General features: G+C 36.7%; 1 pseudogene; it reads left to right on the forward strand.

Moving 5' to 3' along the window:
* Window positions 1-3,149: 3,149 nt before the first annotated feature.
* On the forward strand, window positions 3,150-7,657 carry LOC147524453 (putative alpha,alpha-trehalose-phosphate synthase [UDP-forming] 9 pseudogene; annotated as a pseudogene).
* The last annotated feature ends 16,419 nt before the right edge of the window (window positions 7,658-24,076 follow it).

The raw sequence follows: 24,076 nt of genomic DNA on the forward strand, positions 1-24,076 counted from the left end.
CCCAATGGTTGTCAAGCCTGATGACCAAAATTCTCTGGAGGAGACCTAAGATGTGGGTGAACAAAGTGTAATTGCTAGTACTGCAAGTTATAAACGTTCAGTTAATGGCATCAAAGAAGAGAAACTGCAGGAAAACAGAAGCAGCTAGGTGAAGTTTTAGAGACTTGGGCTGTCTGTAGAAGAAGCAGCTATAGCCAGGAATAAGTTAATAAATTATATCTTCTGGTTTTCACATTTTTTAGGTACATTTTTGTATGGTTCAATGCATAGAACATGACATGGTTCTGATCTTACATATGTTTTTCATTCTCGTGGTGTAAACTCAATTTCTCACTTAACCATTGCTTGCTACTAGGCATTCTCGAAATCTTGTAAAAAATTTGGCGTCACAATAAGTTTATTTCCAATCTTGTAAAATAACACAATTAAGACAGTGATGTGGCATGTTACAACATCGATGTTGCAATGGTGAAAATAAGAGCTAAGAGCCAAAAATCTCTTTTCTCTCAAAACATTTCTTCTTTTTTCATTCTCATTTTTTCTTCGTAGTAAACCATTCATTCCATTGATTTTTTATGGTGTAACATTGATATTGCAGTGCCACATCACTGTGTCGGTCAACTATGTCAATTTTTTTTGTGTCAATGTAGAATTATTGCTTGTTTATATATATATATATATGTGTGTGTGTGTGTGTGTGTATATGGGGTGGGATAGAGGCACAGTCACTGTAGCCACATTCTAGGCACAGTGCATCCAAACCATCGATCTGTTTCCAATCCTACGGACCATCTCAATTCTCAAATAGCAAAACAAAATTAACATTCGGAAAAAATATTTTGCGAAACAAAAAACACAAAATCTCCAAAATTTTGATAGAGAATTTTCTCTAAAACTCCTCCAAAATTAGATCGATCTTAGTGAAAGAGAGATAAAACCCTTAAAAACTTACGCGGTGAGAATGAAAACGAAACCATTTCTCTTTCTAATCGACCATATCTTGTTAAACCCATTTTCCACCTTACTGAAATCTCCATCCCAAAAAGTAAAAGGTAAATCTTTTTCCTCTTTCAGAGAGTGAAAGATTTGTAGATTCAAGTAATTAAGAACCAGGTAGCCCTTATTTCATTTTCTTTTTGCTTCACCAAATTCATTAATTTGAGGTGGAGATTCCTTATTTATTTTTTTGTTGTCATTATAGTTGGAGATGGTGTTGCTGGTGTTGTTCATTGGATTTAGTGGTGAGTTGGAGATGGTGTTGCTGGTGTTGTTCGTTGGATTTAGTGGTGAGTTCACTACACCAAAACAGGATATTAGTAACGCATAAGTTTTTCAGTAACTAACGGTTTTTAAGTGTAACTACGTTACTAACGTTTTATGGGCGTTAAATTCATTTATAAAGTGTTACGTTAATTTTACTGCATTTGAGAATTAATTTGTTACGTTTTTTAAACTTTTGCTTCGGCCCATTAATCGTAAACAAATCGTAAAGGCTATGAAAAATTGAAAATAAGACGCAAAATTAGAATTTTCGGTGAGAGGGAAAGACTAAAATAATTACGCTCTTCTCTCTTTCTCATCTCCTTCTCTCCTATAATTTTCATCGCCTCTCTCAACAACAACTCTTGGGGGTCAGCACCGGTCGCCGCTGCTAACGCTATTTGGTAATTTCCTTCCTTCGTCTTCTTCTTCTATGGATTTCAACTTTACATCTAATATCTCTTTTCCGCGTTTTCTCACTACTACTAGATGTTTATTTTGAAATTAACTTGGGTTTATAATTTTGTGTTCTTCAATGAAAGATTCGATTTTTGTAGTTTTGATTTTGTTCTTTTATGTGTAATTAATAGTTAATGCAAGTGTTAAAATTCCTGCTTTTAGTTATGTTTTGATTTCTATTTTCCTTGCTTTGTGGTTTGATCTCTGAATGATTAAAGCATGTTTTTTTATGTTGCAATATGGATTCTTAGTTCGGTTGTTTGAGTTATAAAAATTTTAGGGTCTTTAGTATTGCATATTTAGAGTTCTTTGTATCCTATCGAATCGCAAGGGTTGGGTATTAAATTTGTCAAAATTAAAGTAGTTGTATACTTTGTTCCCCCTAGCTAGAAGAAATGATTTTTCATCTATGTTTATAAAACTGGTCAGTTGCAAAATGATGCTAATTAACTGTTTGACAAGATTCTTGAAAGAAAATGGTCTTAATTAACAAAATTATTTCGTACTTATCTCAAAATGGTATTACATCAAAGTGTTAATGGTGTTTAAGACTGTTTGTTTGGGTGGGTTTAGACCAAATTCAATTGTGTTATTAATACTAGTGCGGTTGTTGAGTTATAAAGTTATCAAACATGCATGGCCGGAAAGTGGCAATGCTGTCCATCGACAGATTTCATAAACCAACCCCAAGAAAAATATATACATAAGTAAAAGTAGATTAAGGGTTTTGAACGAGGCATAGTTTTTAATTATCAAAGAAATAATTTTATTAAAAATATTGTAGATTTATATAATTCCGCAAGTCCACATGCATCTGATAAAACAATCTAAACGTTAAACACTTAAAGATCAAATCTCTAGCCATCAGGCCAACTTTAAATTCAAACAACAGGATGTAAGATCAATAAAAAATAATACTCTAACCACGGGTTAGACACACAAGACCAGCAGAACGTCAAGCCGGACCGCGTGTCGGGTTTGCATATCTTCGCTGAACAATGGTAGCCGCCTTTCTCAAATCCCCGTTTGGATCCACCAGTTCTACAAGAGGCGTTGAAGGGTTTTGTAATCTTAATCTACGTTAGGTAGGCTGAGAAACTGCGGTTGCATGATCTAGTAGAATCAATGATAAAATTGTCGCTTCAATCTGTTCTTGTCTTGTCATTGAAGTTAGCTTCACTGGTCTACGCCCCCCCAAAGGCTCAACAACAGCAGATTCTTCTTCGCGAGGATGCTTGAGGATGAGATGTTTGCTTTCGACAAATTGGATGAGAAAATTAGACCATTACTACCGGCTTCACTAGTGGACCGGTGTTGTTGTTGGTGTTGCACTTTATGCGTCTGACGAGTTGAAGTAGCAGAAAAATATCAAAGGGGTTCTTCTTAATATAGCACACCGGCAAGCATATCCCGGTTAGTAAAGAATTGGAATGTTAGCGATAGTGTCATTACTGCTTGAAGTCATTTCGTTGGAAATCTTAGTACCGCCTATAGACCGATTTGGAAGTTGTATGACCGAGTATTTGGACAAGAAAATTTTTGGTACGAAGCATGGTGTCATGTGCAGATTTTTGGATTTGGTTTACGGGGATCTACTTGATATTCCAAGAACGCCTAGAAGAACCCTTCCACGAAAGTGATGATTCTTCTCGGGTTATAACCGACATAGATGGTGATGGAAGTAATAGTGAAGATTCAGATATTTGTTCAATTGATTGTCGTGAGCGTAAAATTATAGTGGCAAATCGGCTACCATTGCATGCACAAAGAGATGCTGTAACCGGAAAGTGGTGTTTTACTTTAGACGAGGACTCAATATTGTTGCAAATGAAGGATGGGTTTTCATCAGAAACTGAGGATGGCGGATATAGATGCTGGTGAACAAGAAGAGGTTTCTCAACAAATGCTGGAGAAGTTTAGTTGTGTCCCAACATTTCTACCTGGACCTTCGAAGAAATTTTACCATGGATTTTGCAAGCGGCAGTTGTGGCCTCTTTTCACTACATGTTACCCATTTCCCCGACCGTGGTGATCCTGTTTGATCGCTCTCTTTGGCAAGTTTATGTTTCGCAAATAAAATATTTTTGCAGATAAAGTGATGGAGGTGATAAATCCCGGAGGAGGATTATGTCCGGGTCCACGACTATCACCTTATGGTACTCCCCAACCTTCTTAAGGAAGCGATTCCACCGAGTCAAACTTGGCTTCTTCCTTCACAGCCCATTCCCTCGGCCGGAAATTTATCGAACTCTTCCAAATGAGAAGAGATTTTGAAGGCTCTACTGAATTCGATGTAATTGGGTTTCATACATTTGACTATGCTCGACACTTCCTCTCATGCTGCAAAGAGGATGTTTGATCGCCGAGTATGCATCGAAGAGGGGTATATTGGTCCGGATTACTTTGGTCGCACAATATACTTGAAAATTTTACCCGCCGGTGTTCATATGGGTAGACTTGAATCGTGTTAAATCTTTCATCTACGAATCGTTAAAGTTAAGGAGATTCAAGAACAATTTGCGTAAAAGGTTGATTGTGGGTGTAGATGACATGGACATATTCAAAGGGATCGATCTAAAGCTACTAGTCGTGGAGCAACTATTGAGGCAAAGATCCCGAACTTCAAGGCAAATTAGTATTGGTTCAAATCGTGAACCCAGCTAGAGCACCGGGTAAAGATGTCCGTGAAGCAATAAGAGAGACTCAATTGACTGCCAAAAGGATTAATAAGATTTATGGTTCTCCGCCACAGCCCGTTATCCCGATTGACCGCTCTATTCCTCTTCATGAAAAGATGCGCATATTATCTTTCCCCACGAGTGTTGCATAGTGAATGCCGTGAGGGATGGTATGAATCGGTGCCATACAAGTATGTTGTTTGCGGGGGAACACCTAAGTTGGACGAGGCTATGAATATTAAGGTGGATTCTCCTCGCACAAGCACACTTGTTGTATCGAGTTTGTAGGTTGCTCACCGTCACCGAAAGTGAGCAATCGTGGTCAACCCATGGGATATTGATGTTTGTGGGCGGATGCCTTAAATTTGGCCGTTATCATGCCCGATGCAGAGAAAACAATTGCGACACGAGAAGCATTACAGATATGTTAGTTCTCATGATGTTGCTTATTGGGCTCGCAGTTTTTCACAGGACTTGGAGAAAGCATGCAAAGATCATTATACAAAACGAAGTTGGGGAATAGGTTTCGGTCTGAGTTTCAGGGTTATATCTTGTTATTTACGCCAAAAACTGATTTTTTTTTGCTGGAACTTATTGATGGTTAGATGCAAACACTCAAATGCATATAGCTGCGTTGTAGAACTGTCAATCTATCATTCTCAGATGGGTCATGGCTGCATTTATCTGTATGCTTGATTATGTTCCTAACCTGTCTTTCATATGTTTACAATTTTTCCCATTTCCCGTTTTCATTTTCGTTATTTGTTTTCTGTTACCCTTTTTTATGTTGATGTTCCTTTTATATATTTAAACAAAAGTGTTATATAAATTAAGGGTGCTTTTCAATGTCACTATATATATGGAGAAGCAGGGAAGTAACAAAGAGAAGTATGGTCCTTGGTAGTTTTAATCAACTGTTTGTCTAACTAGCCTATTGTTTTTCTCACAGGGCATACATATTCTTTAGTTCACCTATTCCAAAGGAATTGGTTAGCCTCATCAAGAATGATACTAGTGTATTACCTAGAATAGGTGCATATAAAGAGATTTCTTCCTCATTTATCTATTTATGAGTGACAAGATTTTTTTTTGGTTTTGGATGATAGTTTATATGCTTAACAGTGATCCTCTATAATTTGGGGTGTGAACTTGCAGATGAATTTGGAGTATTTTGTCATAGATAGTCAGGTATTGTGCTTACAACTTTTGTTAGTTACCTTCATTTTGTGTCCATTCAGACTGGGTGAGCATGTAAACGAACACCTAATTTCTTTATTTAGAAGAAAAAGGTTTAAAAGCAGACATATGGGGTTGAATGAGACTTATCTTTAATTGTGTTATAGCTGTAAATGATGATATAGTAGAGGAAAGTGTGTGACCTGTAATAACAGTTTGCTATCCCCAGAATGATACTATACTTTCAAGTGGATCCATTATATCTTTTAAGGGATTAATTCTAAATCATTGATATTCTTTTGAGTTCTTCTGTATGGTATTATCAGAGATAATAAGAGAGCAATGGAGGAAGTTTTCGGGGGGAATGTTGAGAATTTTTGCCACTATGATGTCTGTTTGAACGTGATGGCTAGTCGCATTGCTGCAGTTTGTGCTTCAATAAGGGTATGCATTTGTCAGAGCTGAAATTGTTTAATTATTTTGACTTTGGTTAAGTCTTGTGATGTCTATGGTTGGTTGCCAATATATTGTCAAAGGAGGCTTCTATGGCGGCTTTTTTAGTGAAAATAGTTGTAGGATATTTTGGAAACCCAACGCTTTCTTACCTCTGCCTAAGCCACTTTAGAGGGGTCGACCGCTTGAAGTCCATTTTATTTTCCCACTTTTTTGTTCTGAGAATAAAATCTTTGTTGTTAGAGCTCTTTAAAAGTCGAGTCCAATGGCTCCCTATCCCTTTAAAAGTAGTGTTAAAGTCAATAAAATAGAGCTAAAGTCAATAAAGTTGAGCTAAAATAGAGCTAAAATAGAGCTAAAGTCAATAAAGTAGAGCTAAAGTCAACATATTTTACTCTCTATCTCTATTTTACTCTCTATATATAGAGAGTAAAATAGAGATAGAGAGTAAAATATGTTGACTTTAGTTCTATTTTATTGACTTTAGCTCTATTTTAGCTCTACTTTATTGACTTTAGCTCTACTTTATTGACTTTAACACTACTTTTAAAGGGATAGAGAGCCATTGGACTCAGCCTAACATACTCCTTTTGTTGAAACTTGTTTCTCCTTTTGGGAAGAGTAACCTTTAATTCTATATGAAGATTAACAGTAGGCTAGGAATAAGTGTTTTTTTTCTTGGGTAATTACCTTTCGAGAAATTGAGGGAATTTTTGGCATTTAAGTGTTCACTGAAAGTATGTATGAGAGCATAAAAATTGTTGAAACCTAAGTCAGATGGACATTTCATATTCTTGAACCCACCCACCCACCCACCAAAAAAAAAAAAAATCGTTGAAACCTAAGTAAGATGGACATTTTATATTCTTGAACCCCAACCCCAACCCCCAAAAAAATCTTTCCCACTCCGCACAATTTGTAGTATATTCCGTTCTAAAAGTTGTCTAAATTCCTTTATGCAGTTTATTCACGAGTTTTGTTTTGGAAGATGGGTTCTTATATGTAAGTAGTGTGAATGTATGGTGTATATATATTCGAAGTGTGGTATCTCGGGTTGGAACTAATAGAAGTGTATAACACTGATATAAGTGGAAGTGATGTATATGTTGTTTTCATTTTAATTTTGGTATATAATTTATAGTGTCTTTTTGATTCGAGGATTGGTTATTTGACTTAACTGGCATTGGTCGAGATGGTTAAGTAGCTGGTTCTACGAATCAATATATTTGAGTAGTTAGTTATAAGAATCAATATATTATTTGATTTTCAGGTTATGACAGGATTTATGTTTATGAAATGTTGAAAATACAAAGGAGACTCTACCGAAATTTTTATGTCTTTCGTCAAGGTGTCTGACAAGGTTATAGGGTTTTGGAGAGTTACTTAAACTTTCATGTCTATACTATGTTTCTATTGCTACTAGCCTACTACCATATTCTCTTTTCTGAATTTCGTAATTTGAGTATAATGAGCTACTATTTAAGAATAGGATATAAGTATATATCTATACATATTTGTTTTCTACTGCCTGATTTCTTTTTATATATTTCTATTGGTGTATAGGATGAAAGAGACTTTTCTGATGATACCATCCCAAAATCATCTCCCCGATGCTTACAACTATTGAAGGTGCTAGTTCTATACAAATGACGGAGAGTTTGAGTTTAAGAACAAGTCTCATTGATTTGGAAAATAGTGTGTATTTCATTAAGTGGCAAATCCTATTTATGAAAGATGTTTTGGTGATGTTATTTTAATAAAAGATTATGTGATTGGATGTACTTATGAGATTAATTTCTTGTTTATATTATGGACAATTGTAGAATACTCAATAAGTGGGGGTATTTTTTTTTTAAATTATTTTTTTTACATATCAAATAGTTTTGTAACGGTGGAAAACCGTGAACTAAGCTTTGCAATGAGTAACACTTACGAAGCAAAGAAAACCGTTACCAAAAAGAAAATTAACCGTTACAAACTTTATAAATCAGTAACGCAAAAAAGCGTTACTAATTTTATAAAACCGTTACTGATGTTAGAAAAGATTAACACAAAAAAGCGTTACTGATTTTATAAAACCGTTACTAATGTTAGAAAAGAGTAATCCTAAAAAAATGTTACTAATGTTATAAAACCGTTACTAAATAGTAATACAATTGAGCAAAGAAAACCGTTAGTAAATATTTTCAGTTACGGAAAAAACCGTTAGCAAAATAATGCTTTGTAACGCTTTTAAACCATTACAAATATTTGTAATAGATTACCCACGCCCAAACTGTTATGGATAAAAAGCGTTACAAATATTTTTTGTAACGGTTTTTGACTGTTAGTAATAGCCTGTTATGGTATAGTGGTTGGAGCTGGTGTTGTTCATTGGATTTAGTGGTGAGTTATTACTACATTTTTTCAATGTTAAACTAGGGAAGGAGGGGATAGACAAAAATGACATGGACTTGAAGCTACATTATTGGAATGATTTGATTGCTTATATGCTTCAGGTTTATTGGAACTCTGTGTTTAGGAATAAGTTTTTCTCACTTTTTTTTGGTTGTTTGCTATTTACAGATATCTGTTGAATATGGTAGAGAATTTATATGTTGCTTTGTGCATCAAGTTTGTAGCTTTGTTGCTGAAATGCTTGGTACTTCAGAAGATTAGGTTGTTTTGGACTTTTAGTTAATAGAGCATTAATCTTTAATAACTTATTTATCCTGTCCGAACTTCACTGATGCCACTTGAACTCTGTCTTTTGCATTAGTCTAGTGGTGTGTTTGTTGAATGTTTGTTGTTTGGTCTTATAATACAATCGATATAACTGATGTAGAAATTTTGAAGAAAACTTTGAGTTTGTGCGAGATCCTAAATGTACTTTTTTTGAAAATTTACCGTTGCACAATGTTTCACTATGTTGTTATCTAAGTTATATTGACACCTAAATTGAATTTAGTATATGTTTTTCGCTGTAGCTAAATGGATGTTTGTTTGTTTGGATTTTTGTTACTGTAGACGGAAAGAACTCTGTGCAATAGGTGTGTGGTGATAACACTCATTCATCAGAAAAATGTTGTTGGTTGTCTATATATGCCTTGTTGCATTCGAAAATGTCGTGGAAGTAGGATCCTGAAACAGTCGATCCAAATCCAATCTCTTGGGGAAAAAAATTTGATCTGTTGCGCTTGCGAAGACTTCCAATGGTTAGAAGACGCAAGAGCATTGTCATTAGTACCTCTGGAGAATCTAAGATGCAGACAGCTAAATTGCGCGGGGATTTAGAAAGGTTAACACAACAATGAAGAAAAATAAAAATGAAGGTAGAAAATTCTTGAATTGCACCGAGTGTGGAAAGGATTTCGAATGGTTGGATATGTTGTTAGCTTTGTTAAGGAGCAACATTGAATTGGCAGCGAGTTCAAGCTCTTCCACAGTCACCCCTTCCTCGTCTTCAAAAAAAAGATAAAAAAGTCAAAATTACAGTTGAAATTGACGACGATGGTTTGTCAAAAGAATTCGAGCTTTATTGTAAAATTAGATGAGTGGTTGATTTCAAGTTCTTTGTCTTGCGTTTTTTTTGAACTTGTGGTGAATGTAATTATGCTGGTTAATCCATTTTGTGAACTTGCTGGTTAATCCATTTTGCTTATCTTAGTAACAACTTGTGGATTCTTTGTATTTCAGTTGCTGGAATGTAATGGATTCTTTGTATTTCGGTTAATCCTTTTTTTAAAAAAACTTGCTGGAATGTAATGGATTCTTTGTATTTTAGTTTCAGTTTGCATAACAATTTCAGTTCAATTCTGAGAATACTAAGAATCTTCTAATAGGTTATTGCAAAAGTCCCTAGTACAAATTGCTTGATGTAGTCTTTGTCCATGGTACAGGTTTAACTTCATATTTACAATTCTGTGCTATATGATCGCTTGAGTAACAGGTTTAACTTCATATTTACACTACGTTGCCCTAAACTTTATTGTTTAATAGAGTTTATGACTATTTAGTACCACGTATTTTCATTTTTTTCCCTAAATGGTGCTTGTACTTTGTTTCTCGCCTATTAGTACCACGAACTCTTAATTTGATTCAATTTAGTACCTCCATCTATTTTCCATCCCAATCCGTCAAATTTGTCTAACGGAGACCTTACGTGTTTAACCACGTGTCAAAGTAAGGATGATACATACTTACTTTGACAGACCAAAACTTCCAGTAAGAATGGTGAGAACCAAGTGATAATGAGGCTCAACAAGATGCTATATAGTATTTATGATCCAGAAAATGGTATGCTACATAGTATGTGTCATCCTTACTTTGGCAGACCAAAACTTCCAGTAAGAATGATGAGAACTAAGTGATAATGGGGATCAACAGGATGTTGTATAGTATGTATCATCTAGAAAATGGTATGCTACATAATATCTATCATCCTTACTTTGGCAGACCAAAACTTCCAGTAAGAATGGTGAGAACCAAGTGGTAATGGGGCTTAACAAGATGATATATATATAGTATGTATCATCCAGAAAATGGTTTGCTACATAGTGATATCTAGACTTTGCGGTATAAAGATCGGGTTCTCTACTCCGTTCGGTGTATAATCAAGTCCTTACTCACGTATCTTTGTGCGTTTAGTCCGAGTAAGAATTCGAACCAACCTAAAGTCTAGGACAGCTACAACTTTCTTATGCTCTAAGTCAGGAAACTAGTAAGTTCGCATGGGAGAACAGAGAACAAAACCATTGCGCTCATTGAGTTACAGGGATTACTGAACGGACTGAAACTGGCAGAAGCCCACAACATAAGAAAGATAAAATCCCAAACGGACTCAAGCAATGTTGTTTCATTTATGAAGGACCGCAAACAGTACCCATGGCAGGCAAAACACACAATGGAGGAGATACACAGCTATGTAGGGAAGCTTGAAGAATTTTCAGTTATTCATGTATACAGAGAGGCTAATAAGTTGGCAGATGCACTAGCTGCCAACATTCCTGCTATTAGATGTATAGAAATAGTACCTAGTTCATTCTCTAAAGATGTTAAGAAAATTGTATATGAGGATGCCATAGGAAAGGAATATGCAAGAATGTAATAAGCTCATTTATTTATTAATTTTATGAAAAGGGGTAAGGGACCTCTTTAAAAACCTTGCTTATCTATCAAAAAAAAAAAAAAAAAACTAGTAAGTTTCATTTTTATTTGCTAGTTAAGATGTGCTTTGTATAAATCCTAACAGAACCTTAAAATGCGAAATACCAACAAAAACAGAAAAACTAAGATTTTTAACTTGTAATTTAAAGAGAAAGAAAGAGTAGAGGATCATGATTTTCATGCAAGGACTCGTTATACTCCCTAAAATTCATATTACTACCATCTCTAAGCCGTTTTGGGTTCATTATCAAACCCGAAACGGATAGAACGTCGATCCTAGCGAGATGAACACATCTCTATGTCTATTTCCCTAGCATAAAGAGTTGACCTGGGATTTCATCTATGAAATCTCATCTCAACTCCTGGACTCATACAACATATTCCTGTCAACTATGAAAATAAGAGGTTAACGAAGACCCGCGTGCGTGGCTAGCCTAGGCATAAAAAGGGAGGCACACGCGAGTACTTCTTAATTTCCAGGCCTCAAGTTTGGTCGGACACTACCATTTTGGGGTAGTGTGCTATATGTGCCCTTAAGTCCATGCAGTGGATCCTAGTTCTAAGACATATACGAATCCTCACATGAGCATCATTAACCCTCCACCTTGGAGGGTTTTAGCTCATGATCCTTGGATTGTTTGAAAGCTAATATAAGTTATATAATCTAATAAGCTAGGGAAAGGAAGAAAGAAAAGCAAAACTAAACACTCCTTTACCTAAAAAAATGATGAAGTTTATTCAAAAACTAAAAGTGTTCACCATTAACACTATTACAAACTTTTTTACATAAAACCAAAAACTAAAAAACTAACTTACTAAACAAGGAAAGAAAAATGAGTCAAAAGTTAGAAGTAAATGCTCTCAAAACAGCCCCCCTAATACATAAGAGAGCTTTCTCCCTTCTCCCACGTGAAACATCCCCCTTATTCACTCCATTCTTATCCAAAACTAAGACCCCTTTTGACACCTTGCATTATTTTCCATAATTATCACCTAAATCCAACCAACTTCATTAATTACATGCAAGGTGTCAACTTTGTGCCAATTATTTTCACCTTTATCTTGACTTGCATGATAACTCATCGAATCTTGTGGGCCCACATAGTGGGTCCATGCGCAGTGTCCAATGCAAGTTTGTGACCCCTCTTGAACCAGGACTCCAAATGCGACAAGTAAGCTGCTCATATCTCGTGAGAGTTTTCCAAAGAAGATACTCACAAACTTCATTTATACTACAACGACTCAGTAACAAAAGCTTGTTTCCTAAATTAATCTCAGATATCTATACATCTCCTTAGCGGGGAACGAGGATTCATTCCTTTGAAACTTAAGTTAATATGCATACAATAATTAGAACATCTACATATGAACATGCATACAGTGAACTTTACATTGAAATGTACAAGCAATGCCGTTTCTGGATCCTTTGGAGAGTTTCCCTAAATGGGTTCTCACAGGTATGTGTCGAAACACAAATTCGCTCATCATTTTTCCACTCAAGTTTTGCTAACTCCAGTGTGCAGTGGGCACACGTTTCCTCACATAATCGATGACAACATAGGAGCCGAGATCGATCGATCACATCTACTACTTAATATCACATAATCCTACTCCTAATTGAGCTAGAGGTCTTTATTAGGTATTGTGGGGCTTAGGTGGTGGTGTAGAAGAAAATGGAAATAGAAAATCAAAAATGACAAGTATGAGAGAATAAGATCTTCAAGATATTTACACTAGAGAAATCTTTGTTTTCTTTTCTTGCTTCTACCTGAGTTTTCCTACTTTGCTCTTAAGCCTTATGTCATAATAATAATAATATATATATATATATATATATATATATATATATATATATATATATATATATATATATATATATATATATATATATATATATATATATATATATTCAAGGCTTAAGAAACATGATTTTATTTTTCTTTCCTAAAGCAGGTAACTAACTTTTATTTGGGACAAGTGTTTCTCTTTATTTTTCTACATTTCATCCTATTTCTCATACTTATCATTTAGGTAGGTTCTTTTATTTGAGGTTAATAGATGGGTAAGGAATTTTTGGTGAAAACGAAAGGTTTGATGCAAGGTTCAGTGGAGTCACTAGCAGTTGAATTTGTGATAGGTAAGAATTTTTAGCTATGTCAATCCAAAGAAGGCCTAAATTCTTGCCTAGGGTTCGGTGATAAGTGCTCAAAAAGTGCTATTTAACCCTCGATTATGCCTCTTGTTTAGCCATCTTAGTGGACTAATAGTGTTTATAAGTTGTGTTTTAAGATTCTACAGGTGAAAAAGAGAGTTTTGTTGAATATTAGAGAAAATGGGGTAAAACGAAGCAATACGGAGCATTAAGGATCACATGGGAGGTCCGTGGACAATCATGGAGAAGGCCAAGGAATTGGAGTTGTTAAAGATGCGACTTGGACCTATTTTAAAGTCTATTTGGAAGCCCAAGGCCAAAGGATTCGTTGCTTGGACCAAAGCCCGCAAAAGAGGATAGAAGGATAGAGCAGAAGAGAGAAAATCAGCTTATGCATCTGGGACGCATGTATCGAGCGTCCAGACGCATTGATTGCATCTGGGACGCATAAATCGAGCGTCCAGACGCATTGATTAAGTATGGGACGCATGAATAATGCGTCCGGCGCATGAATCGACAATCGTAGCCAATTCCTTCTCGGTTTGAAGACGAAGTCGGACTCTGGAAGAAGTCTATTTGTATTAGGAAACAAATGACGGTTTGGAATGCTTCTAGAGCTCATTGTAACCCCTATAAATAGAGGACCTAAGTGCCTCATGTAATTGGCCAATTCACTTATATTCTTGTCTCCTCTTGAGGCGAGAGAGATTAATAATAAAAGATCGGTTTTAACTAGCTGAGTCTTAATAAATTAGTCTTTCTAGTCTTATGTTCTTCAACTCTTCTTCTTCTTGTTCTTCCTTCTTTATGGAAGGCTAATCTTCTCCTTCAAGGGAGAAGATGAAGCCAGTGCTTAAGGTTTAATGATTCTTCTGGTTCATGGTGTTCTTCAATCAGGTTAGTTCTTTATGTTTGTAGTTATTAGTTCCATTGCCCACACCAGGGGATGGAAGTATAGAATAGGGTTTATGTTTTGCAATATTAATATCATGCTAGTGTTCTTTACTTTTCTTCTAGTAGTATAGTTCTTTAGAGTTAGGGAAGTATTCTTTGTGTTGCCTTAGAAGGGTGCTCGGGGAGTGGCTGCCTAGGGAAGTATTCTTTGTGTTTGCCTTAAGTGGTGATTTATTGAATGGCACCTATTAGGAAGTACTCCTTGATGTTGCTCTTGGTAATACATTAAATGGCTGCCCGAAGCTTACATAAAAGGAAAGAAGATATTAATAGCATAAACATAGGAACAACCTTAAGTAGAGTTAATTGTTAACGATGTTTAGATCCAAGAGGGCATCGGCACTCAAAATTCGATTGCCTAATTGTAGTCTACTTGTAAGAACAACCATGAAGCGAAGGTCATAGATCAAAAGTATTGGTGGATTCTAATCTCTTGAATTCCCTCTCTTATAAATTCTCAACAGTTTAGTTAGTTTAGCTTAGTTTAGCATTAGAATCTACAATCTCTACAATATTAGTTTTTAATCCCTCAAACCCCTTTCCAAATCCTGTCCTTCACATAACATACACTTAAAAGTGGAACGATACCCTACTCATCCTTTACTTATTGAGGGATAATTAGGTTTTGATACGCTTCTATTTGTTCAACGATCATCATCTATCTACATCACCCATCATCTCATCTACACACACAAAAAGAGGAAGTGTCAATGGCGCCACTGCCATTTTAAGTTGTCTATGTTTAACGTTTTCTTTCAAGATTAGAATTTTGGATCTTGAGGTAATTTTAGCCGCATCATCCATCCTTTTAAGAAAGAAAGAAGCTTGAATGACATCTCGAAGACAAGATCTACCATCCAGGTTAGTCGAATCTTCATTCTTTTTATTGCTTTCTTAGTATAGTTGCATCATAGTTTAGTTTTATTGCTTTCTAGTATAATTGCATTTAGGACCTTTTCAACAATTGAAGTTGTAAGCCAACACAGCGAAAAATCAAACTCTAGTGTTTCTTGTCTGAATCTTGACAAACGGACTATCGTCTGTGGGCAGTGGTACTTAAGCAATCCAAGTGATTCACCATAACCCTAGAAGAGATAGCTTTAGACAACGGGCGAGATACTAGCTGCAAAGTCCAACCCAGTTGAAGAAAAGTAGTTTTACATTCTAGTATAATTTAGAATAGTTGCATAGTAGGATAGTTTTTTGTTATTTTCGCATAGAATTTTCTAGTGTATGCCCCGTCGTCCATATCATCGTCCAGTAAGAACACAATAGTGGACAAGGTTTAACAACCGACTCATAAGAATACTAGACGAGATTGATACAATGGCCGCACACAATGATAGAGGTGTTTTGGACACCAATAATCCTGAAGCTATCCCACCCATGCAAGCACAACAGAGGAAAAAGCTGAGCGATTTCTATTCACCAATCATTGGAGGCCCACCAAGCAGTATTGTTTTTCCAGAGACAGAAGCTAACCAGTTTGAACTTAGAGCAGAAGTAATCTCTATGCTTCCAAAGTTCAATGGTTCGCATAATGTTCACCTTATGTTCACATGAACAAATTTCTATCGATCCTCTAACTTTCAAGAACCGAGAATATCGGGGATGAGAGTATCAAGTTAATTCTTTTTCCACTCTCACCGAAGGTAAAGCATCCGAATGGTTAAGCTGCCTGACCGATCAATTCAATCAACAACCGGGAGAAGTTGAGAACAAAGTTTATGAACAAGTTCTACCCACCCCCCGAAGAGCGGATGCCATCAGCGAAGCCATCGACAATTTCAAAGGGAAGGTGGATCAAGAATATCATCAAAGCCGAGGAGAAATTTAATAATCTGCTAGTCTCATGTCCACATCATGGTTATGATAAGAGCACACCGGCTCATTTTTTCTTTCGAGGACTTTCTACTATGAACAAGCAGATGATACCAATAATGCATCAAGGTAAGTTTACATCATTGGATGGAGAGGAAGCCTACAACTTTCTCGAGAATTTAGTCAAGACACTCAACAATGGAGTACTAGCAACGAGGGCGTAGCTAGAGTGGAGGGGTGCCAAGAAATTTGGCAACCAAATTCAAGAAGACCCAAATCAAGCAATGCTATCAATTATGGCAAGCCTAACAACAGACTTGAAAATCTGAACAAGAAGTTTGATCGGTTCTCCATGAATCCTCCAAAACCAAACAATTTCCAAGCTAAACCTCACCATCCAAGCCTTGTTATACCATTTGTGAGCTATGTTCGATGAAGGCCATACCAATCAAGAGTGTTAGATACTATCACGGATACTAATGCGGAGGCATGTAGTATCAACTCTTTAGGAAGAAATAACCGGTTCAATCGTGGACGTAATTATTGGAAGCCACAAAATACAAATCGAGGAATTTTCCTCCGAGATTTTAGAATCACCAAAATCGGTTCGAAATAACCGATGATCGGTTCCAAAACCGCCAAAGAACCATACGTAAATCAACAACATCATACCGAACCATCAATACCAAGCCAACACAAACAGAGAGTTAGTACGGATCTTATGAGTGGATATATTGCCCCTACGCCCGGTCGAAAAAGCAGTTATCCCACATCTGGAAGAAGCTATCACCACCATTGTCAATGAGCTGAAACAAACAAATCAAAGAACCCAGAAGTTGGAGAATAACTTTAGTGTCATTCAAGGCCAGATAGGGCAAATCACTGCCGCCTTGACAGAGAGATCAAAAGGAGCATTACCAAGCCAGTAGAGCCAAATCCGAAAGGAAGAGGTGTCCTGCAGGTGGATAACCTGGAGATTACTCAGTCGAATGCCCAAGTTAATTCTATCACCACTCTGAGGTCAGGCAAGAAAGTTGATAACAGGATTGTCTATGAACCAGGAAAAGATTATGCGGAGCCTAAGGTAACTTATGTCCCCACCATCCCACCCAGTTCTAACATTCCAGATATATCTAGTGTTGTGCAACCTGCTGAAGAAACTGTTGCAAAAGAAGTTGAAGGAACTACTGTGGAATTAAGTAAGAAGAAGCCATCACGAGTGACTCCACCTGTCACTCCACTATTTGTTACCAAGCCAACCGAAGCCGAAAGAAGAGAACCGATATTGAAGAATCCGCCAGCACCGTTTCCTTCGAAACTAGTGAATACCAGAAAAGATGACCAGTACAAGGAGATTTGCGATGTATTTTAGAATTTACAGATTAATATCCCATTTCTGACTGCCATCAAGCAAGTTCCCTCATATGCCAAGTTCCTGAAAGATCTAGTAAAGAAGAAGACCAACATTCCGAAAGAAGCTTTTATCGCTCAAAGATGTTCATCGTACCTACAGAATCTATCGGTTGTGGCCGAAAAGATCCCGAAGTCCAATTGTTACATGCAGAATGGAGATTCTTTGGAGGAACAAGCTTTATTAGATTTGGGTGCCGGTGTGAATCTTCTACCACATTTAGCCTACTCAGAAGTTGGGCTTGAAGGATCTAAAACCGACCGATGTTACTTTACGGTTGGCGGATAGATCGAAGAAGATACCTAGAGGACTCATTGAAGACGTCATAGTCAAGATCGAAGACTTCTATTATCCGGTTGATTTCATAGTACTAGACACAGAACCTACATCTGGTAGGCAGATACCAATCATTCTAGGCAAACCATTCTTGGCCACTGCAAATGCACTCATCAACTATCAAAATGGTAATATGACGTTATCCTTTGGTAATATGAGAGTCGAAACCAATATTTTCCATACTTTACAGCAACCACAGGAGGTGTGTGCTGTGAACGAGGTTTGTATGATTGAAGCGTTAGCACAGGATTATCAGACTCATTCATATCTTGCTGACGAAGTGTTGAAAGCTCTGACAGACTCAGACTGTGAGGAACTTAGTGTTGAGGCAATGCCTAATGGACCATATAAAGAGTTTAAGAATGAGCCGCCTAAGCTAGAATTGAAGCCTTTGCCGTCTACACTCAAGTATGTTTTCTTGGGAGATTTGGGAACCTACCCAAGTAGTCATTGCATCATATTTGGTGAGGGAGCAGAATCCGTGGTTAGTAGCACTTTTAAAGGAACACAAGTCAGCTATAGGTTGGACAATTGATGATATCAAGGGGATCAACCCTATGATAGTTCAACATAGGATTCATTTGGAAGAGGATTCCAATACTTCTAAGCAACCACAGAGGAGGCTTAATCCGAAAATGAAGGAAGTAGTTCGAGAAGAGGACGTCAAACTCCTTGATGCCAGCATTATCTACCCTGATAGTCAATGGGTTAGTCCAGTTCAAGATGTGTCGAAGAAGTCCGGAACCATAGTAATCGAGAATGAGAACAATGAGTTGATTCTAACCAGGATTCAGACTGGATGGAGAGTTTGCATCGATTACAAGAAGTTGAATAGCGCATAAAGGAAAGATCATTTTCCATTGCCTTTCATCGATCAGATATTAGAAAGATTAGCTGGACAAGCTTACTACTGCTTTCTTGATGGTTACTCAGGATACTTTCAGATCTATATTCACCCTGAGGACCAAGAGAAGACATTCACATGTCCTTTTGAGGATTGTTTGCATCATCTCTCCTTAGTCCTTAAACGTTGTTCGCGATACCAACTTAGTTAGTTCGAATCTGGGAAAAGTGTCACTTCATGGTAAAGGAAGGGATCTTTTTGGAAGGAATTCTAGTAGATCGAAAGTGAAAATGTCTACAGGAAGTAAGCATGTTGTCGAAAAGATCAATTTTGAGATGGAAACCTAAATATTCCCCACTGTTAGTTTATGGGATTTACTCCCCGTTGACCTTCAAAGGAAGATTATTTCTATGGCTCGTGTAGGGTTAGGTAAAAAGTCCATTTGCACATAAGAGGAGAGTACGTAAGCTAGGTTCTTTGTAAGAATTGCCATTCTCAAACTTGTCCCGGGTTACAGACCATTAAGAGAAAATTGTTGGTACAAGGTATACTTTTGTCAATCACATCTTTGAGAGAGATCAAGAATTCCTACAAAGTGGAACCGAGTGGGTGGGAGTACTAGTCTTGAGGATCTGACTATAAAGGACTCAAAAGTCTTGAGGATCGACTTTAAAAGACTCACATTATGTCTTGAGGATCGACTTTAAAAGACTCACATTATGTCTTGGGGATCGGACGTAAAAGACCTAAAAATTTGTTTCTTGAACTAATTCGATATTCGCATCAATGGTAATATCCTACCTTTTCTCATCCATTTCATTTACTTCTTTATACATTGAGGTCAATGCATGCATAAATAGGGGGAGGGTGTACTTGAGAAATGAATTTCGAAAATTAGTTTTCAAAAACAAAAATATTTTTGTTTCTATATCAGTAGCATGAGAAAAATGAATTTTAATGATGAGTCTGGGATATATATTCTATCTGCTTAGTGTTGAGTTTGATAGATAGTTGATATTATTGATTTCATTACCGCTTAGACTATTTATTATGCTTGGACATAGTTCTTATTGATAGAATTCTTTATCAAGGCATCACCATAATACTTGGTCAGTTTTGTGTACTTTTGCTAGAAGAGAGATTTAAACCCCTAGTAAACTAGAAGTAGATTTTTTAGACTTAGTCGTGAGACTTGAGCTTTATACCCATTCTTTGGAGAGTTCTTACGAAAAATCCGAGTCTTAGTGACTCAACATCTTTCAGTTCTTTATGTCGTTATAATATAGTCTCATTATTCATTAATTTGGTTAATCACGAAGTGACATCAACTGGGGAGATATCCATTAGGTCTTGTAGTCTATTCGAAATAGAGTATCATACTGATAAGTCAAGTAGTGAACCCATTCAGCCTTTATCCCACCTAGTAGGACCATCATGTTAAACCCTTTTAAGCCTTACAATAAGCCATTTTCTTTCATAAAACCTTTTACCCGTCACCCAACTCCGACAAAGGAGTATAGCCAAAATCTTTATCAGCCATACCCATATGTTTAGAGAATACGAGGGACACAAAGAGGAAGAAAGAGCACAAAAGGAAGATTACAAGGAAATACCAGAGAGATACAATAAAGACCATCATTCTGTTCTAAGTGAAAGAAGCTAGTGGAAAACAAGCATATCCAGTACTAATCAAGGATATACCACTGGAAAAAAAAAAAAAAAAAAAAAAAAAAAACATAATGGATGGAAAAGCTAAGACAAAGGAAGAATTTTCTCTGCAATATATAAGTTAAAGAAATCTTCCAAAGAAAGAAGCAAAACCCTTAGTGTTTTTCAGAAACAACCTTAGAATCCTTTTTACCTTTTCTTCATAAACCAATACCCAAGCCAAGTTATAACCCATGACTTATCACTACAGTATGGTACGAAGTCTAGAATAGGTGAGAGGATGCTAAAGTGAAGGACCCGACACTTCATATGTGATTGACATTCTTGCCATGAGACTACTTTTATTCAGAAGTCTGTTTTTCAAGGTAGTATGTGGGATGTTCGTATGCATTATTCTTTTCCTTACATACATGAGGTAAAATAGTAGACCATCTTCTGAGAGATTCTTTTCTGAGAGTATGACTGGTGAGGATTGAAAGTCGAGATTATCTACCTATGGTAAACTAGGGATTCTATTTCTTGGATAGGAGAGTATAGGAGATTGACTAAGTACACACATAAGCCTTGATTGAGAATTTTTGTCAATTTTTACTATCTCTCATCATAATCTATGAGTCTTTGCAGGAATGTAGTTAGCAATGGAGATTGTCTATTGGAGTAAGCACTAAGTGGGTAAGGAATTTCTCTCTCTGAAAAATACTATCATTCTTGAACATGCTATTGATTGATTTTGTGGGAATATCACCTGAAAACCCTCACGAGACTATAACTCGTCCTTTTTGGGGAACTTAAAGGTTTAAAGCCTTGTTGCATATGGTAAATGCAATCATGATGCCTGTGAAAATGAGTTAGGATTTTATTTTTGTTATTAGGATGTGATTTTGATCACTTATCTATTTTTTTATCTTATTTGCTAAGAGACTAGCAAAAGGCTAGTTGGGAGTTGTGATAAGTGCTCAAAAAGTGCTATTTAACCCTCGATTATGCCTCTTGTTTAGCCATCTTAGTGGACTAATAGTGTTTATAAGTTGTGTTTTAAGATTCTACAGTGAAAAAAAGAGTTTTGTAGAATATTAGAAAATGGGGTAAAAACGAAGCAATTCGGAGCATTAAGGATCACATGGGAGGCCCGTGGACAATCATGGAGAAGGCCAAGGAATTGGAGCTGTTAAAGATGCGACTTGGACCTATTTTAAAGTCTATTTGGAAGCCCAAGGCCAAAGGATTCGTTGCTTGGACCAAAGCCCGCAAAAGAGGATAGAAGGATAGAGCAGAAGAGAGAAAATCGGCTTATGCGTCTGGGATGCATGTATCGAGCATCCAGACGCATTGATTGCGTCTGGGACGCATAAATCGAGCATCCAGACGCATTGATTAAGTATGGGACGCAGTAATAATGCGTCCCGACGCATGAATCGACACTGTAGCCAATTCCTTCTCAGTTTTGAAGACAAAGTCGGACTCTGGAAGAAGTCTATTTGTATTAGGAAACAAATGACGGTTTAGAATGCTTCTAGAGCTCATTGTAACCCCTATAAATATAGGACCTAAGTGCCTCATGTAATTGGCCGATTCACTTATATTCGTGTCTCCAGAACTTGAGGCAGAGAGAGATTAATAATAAAAGATCGGTTTTAACTAGCTGAGTCTTAATAAAGTAGTCTTTCTAGTCTTATGTTCTTCAACTCTTCTTCTTCTTGTTCTTCCTTCTTTATGGAAGGCTAATCTTCTCCTTCAAGGGAGAAGATGAAGCCGATGCTTAAGGTTTAATGATTCTTCCGGTTCATGGTGTTCTTCAATCGGGTTAGTTCTTTATGTTTGTAGTTATTAGTTCTATTGCCCACACCGGGGATGGAAGTATAGAATAGGGTTTATGTTTTGCAATATTAATATCATGCTAGTGTTCTTTACTTTTCTTCTAGTAGTATAGTTCTTTAGAGTTAGGGAAGTATTCTTTGTGTTGCCTTAGAAGGGGTAGCTCGGGGAGTGGCTGCCTTTTGGGGGAAGTATTCTTTGTGTTTGCCTTAAGTGGTGATTCATTGAATGGCCGCCCTATTAGGAAGTACTCCTTGATGTTGCTCTTGGTAATACATTGAATGGCTGCCCGAGCTTACATAAAAGGAAAGAAGATATTAATAGCATAAACATAGGAACAACCTTAAGTAGAGTTAATTGTTAACGATGTTTCGTCCAAGAGGGCATCGGCACTCGCTCGATTGCCTAATTGTAGTCTACTTATAAGAACAACCATGAAGCAGAAGGTCATAGATCAAAAGTATTGGTGGATTCTAATCTCTTGAATTCCTTCTCTTATAAATTCTCAACAGTTTAGTTAGTTTAGCTTAGTTTAGCATTATAATCTACAATCTCTACAATATTAGTTTTTAATCCCTCAAACCCCCTTTCCAGTCCTGTCCTTCACATAACATACACTTAAAAGTGGAACGATACCCTACTCATCCTTTACTTATTGAGGGATAATTAGGTTTTGATACGCTTCTATTTGTTCAACGATCATCATCTATCTACATCACCCATCATCTCATCTACACACACAAAAAGAGGTAGTGTCATTCGGATGGTGATCGAGTAAGTAGACACGTGATTTTTTCTATTCGGAAAAACTACTCCTCTGTGTCATTACTCACAATTCACTCATATCGAGGCTTTTTGGTTAGATTCTCATAGGATTGATAGTTTAAGTAGACTAACCGTGGGTTCCAAAAACTTGCTGCTATGTACAATCGATAATACTCAGTGCATGAATACTCATGAAAAGATATAAAAACTACTGCGTACGTATTATCTTAAGTTTCTTAAAAACGAATCCTAATTCGAATGCTAATGTGAGACTTCTAGACAATTTTCATCATTGAAGAGGAAACAAGACTTTGTCACTAAGTACATTTACTAACAAGAAAATAGAAACTATATACAGCCTACAAGTTGCCTAATTTTTGCTACAGGTTTAAAGCACCCCCGAACTGAATGATGCTTAGTCTTCAAAGTATCAATAGATAAAGAAAGAAATTACTTGAGAACCGTGAGCAAAATTAGGGCTGGATTGCTGGAGCAGAAATTTGTTATAACATAATATATTATACAGAAATAAACAAAGAAAAACAATAGCACACGAAACACAACTATTTACATTTAGATATATGTACAATACCGTACTCAAATTTACTATCCAGGATGTGGTGATGGTCTGGTGTCTTCTTGAGTGAAATGCATCTCCTTAGAATCGCGCCAAAAGATAATGTTTTGCCAAATGGTGGCCCATTCTTGTTCACCGGATTCGTTCAAATGTTTCAACATTTTATCATCATTCGGATAACAACGAACATGGCTCAAGTACCATGCATGACGTCTCTATTGCCTAAACCTTAATGAACGAATGATTTTGTTTGCTGGGCACATAGAATCTACCTTGACCCAGTCATGAAAAGTAGCTGAAAACTTTGGGAAATGTGTCTTCATAATTCAGCAAGCGGTTACAGATAAAAGTATATACTGATCCCGAATAGTGCGAGCTCATTTCAGATTGGAGATAACATAGTTTAAGATATCAAAGAATGTATGACCTTGAGCAAGTGCATTGAAGACTACACAGGCAACATCATTGGCGGTCAAAAAATGTCAATCTCCCATGATGTTCAGAAGGGCAAACAACATCGCATTCCCCACGTTCATGGTCATGCTAGCTAAGGGAATGGTGA

The sequence above is a fragment of the Coptis chinensis genome, chromosome 1 (assembly GCF_015680905.1).
Source record: "Coptis chinensis isolate HL-2020 chromosome 1, ASM1568090v1, whole genome shotgun sequence".
Taxonomy (NCBI): Eukaryota; Viridiplantae; Streptophyta; class Magnoliopsida; order Ranunculales; family Ranunculaceae; genus Coptis; species Coptis chinensis.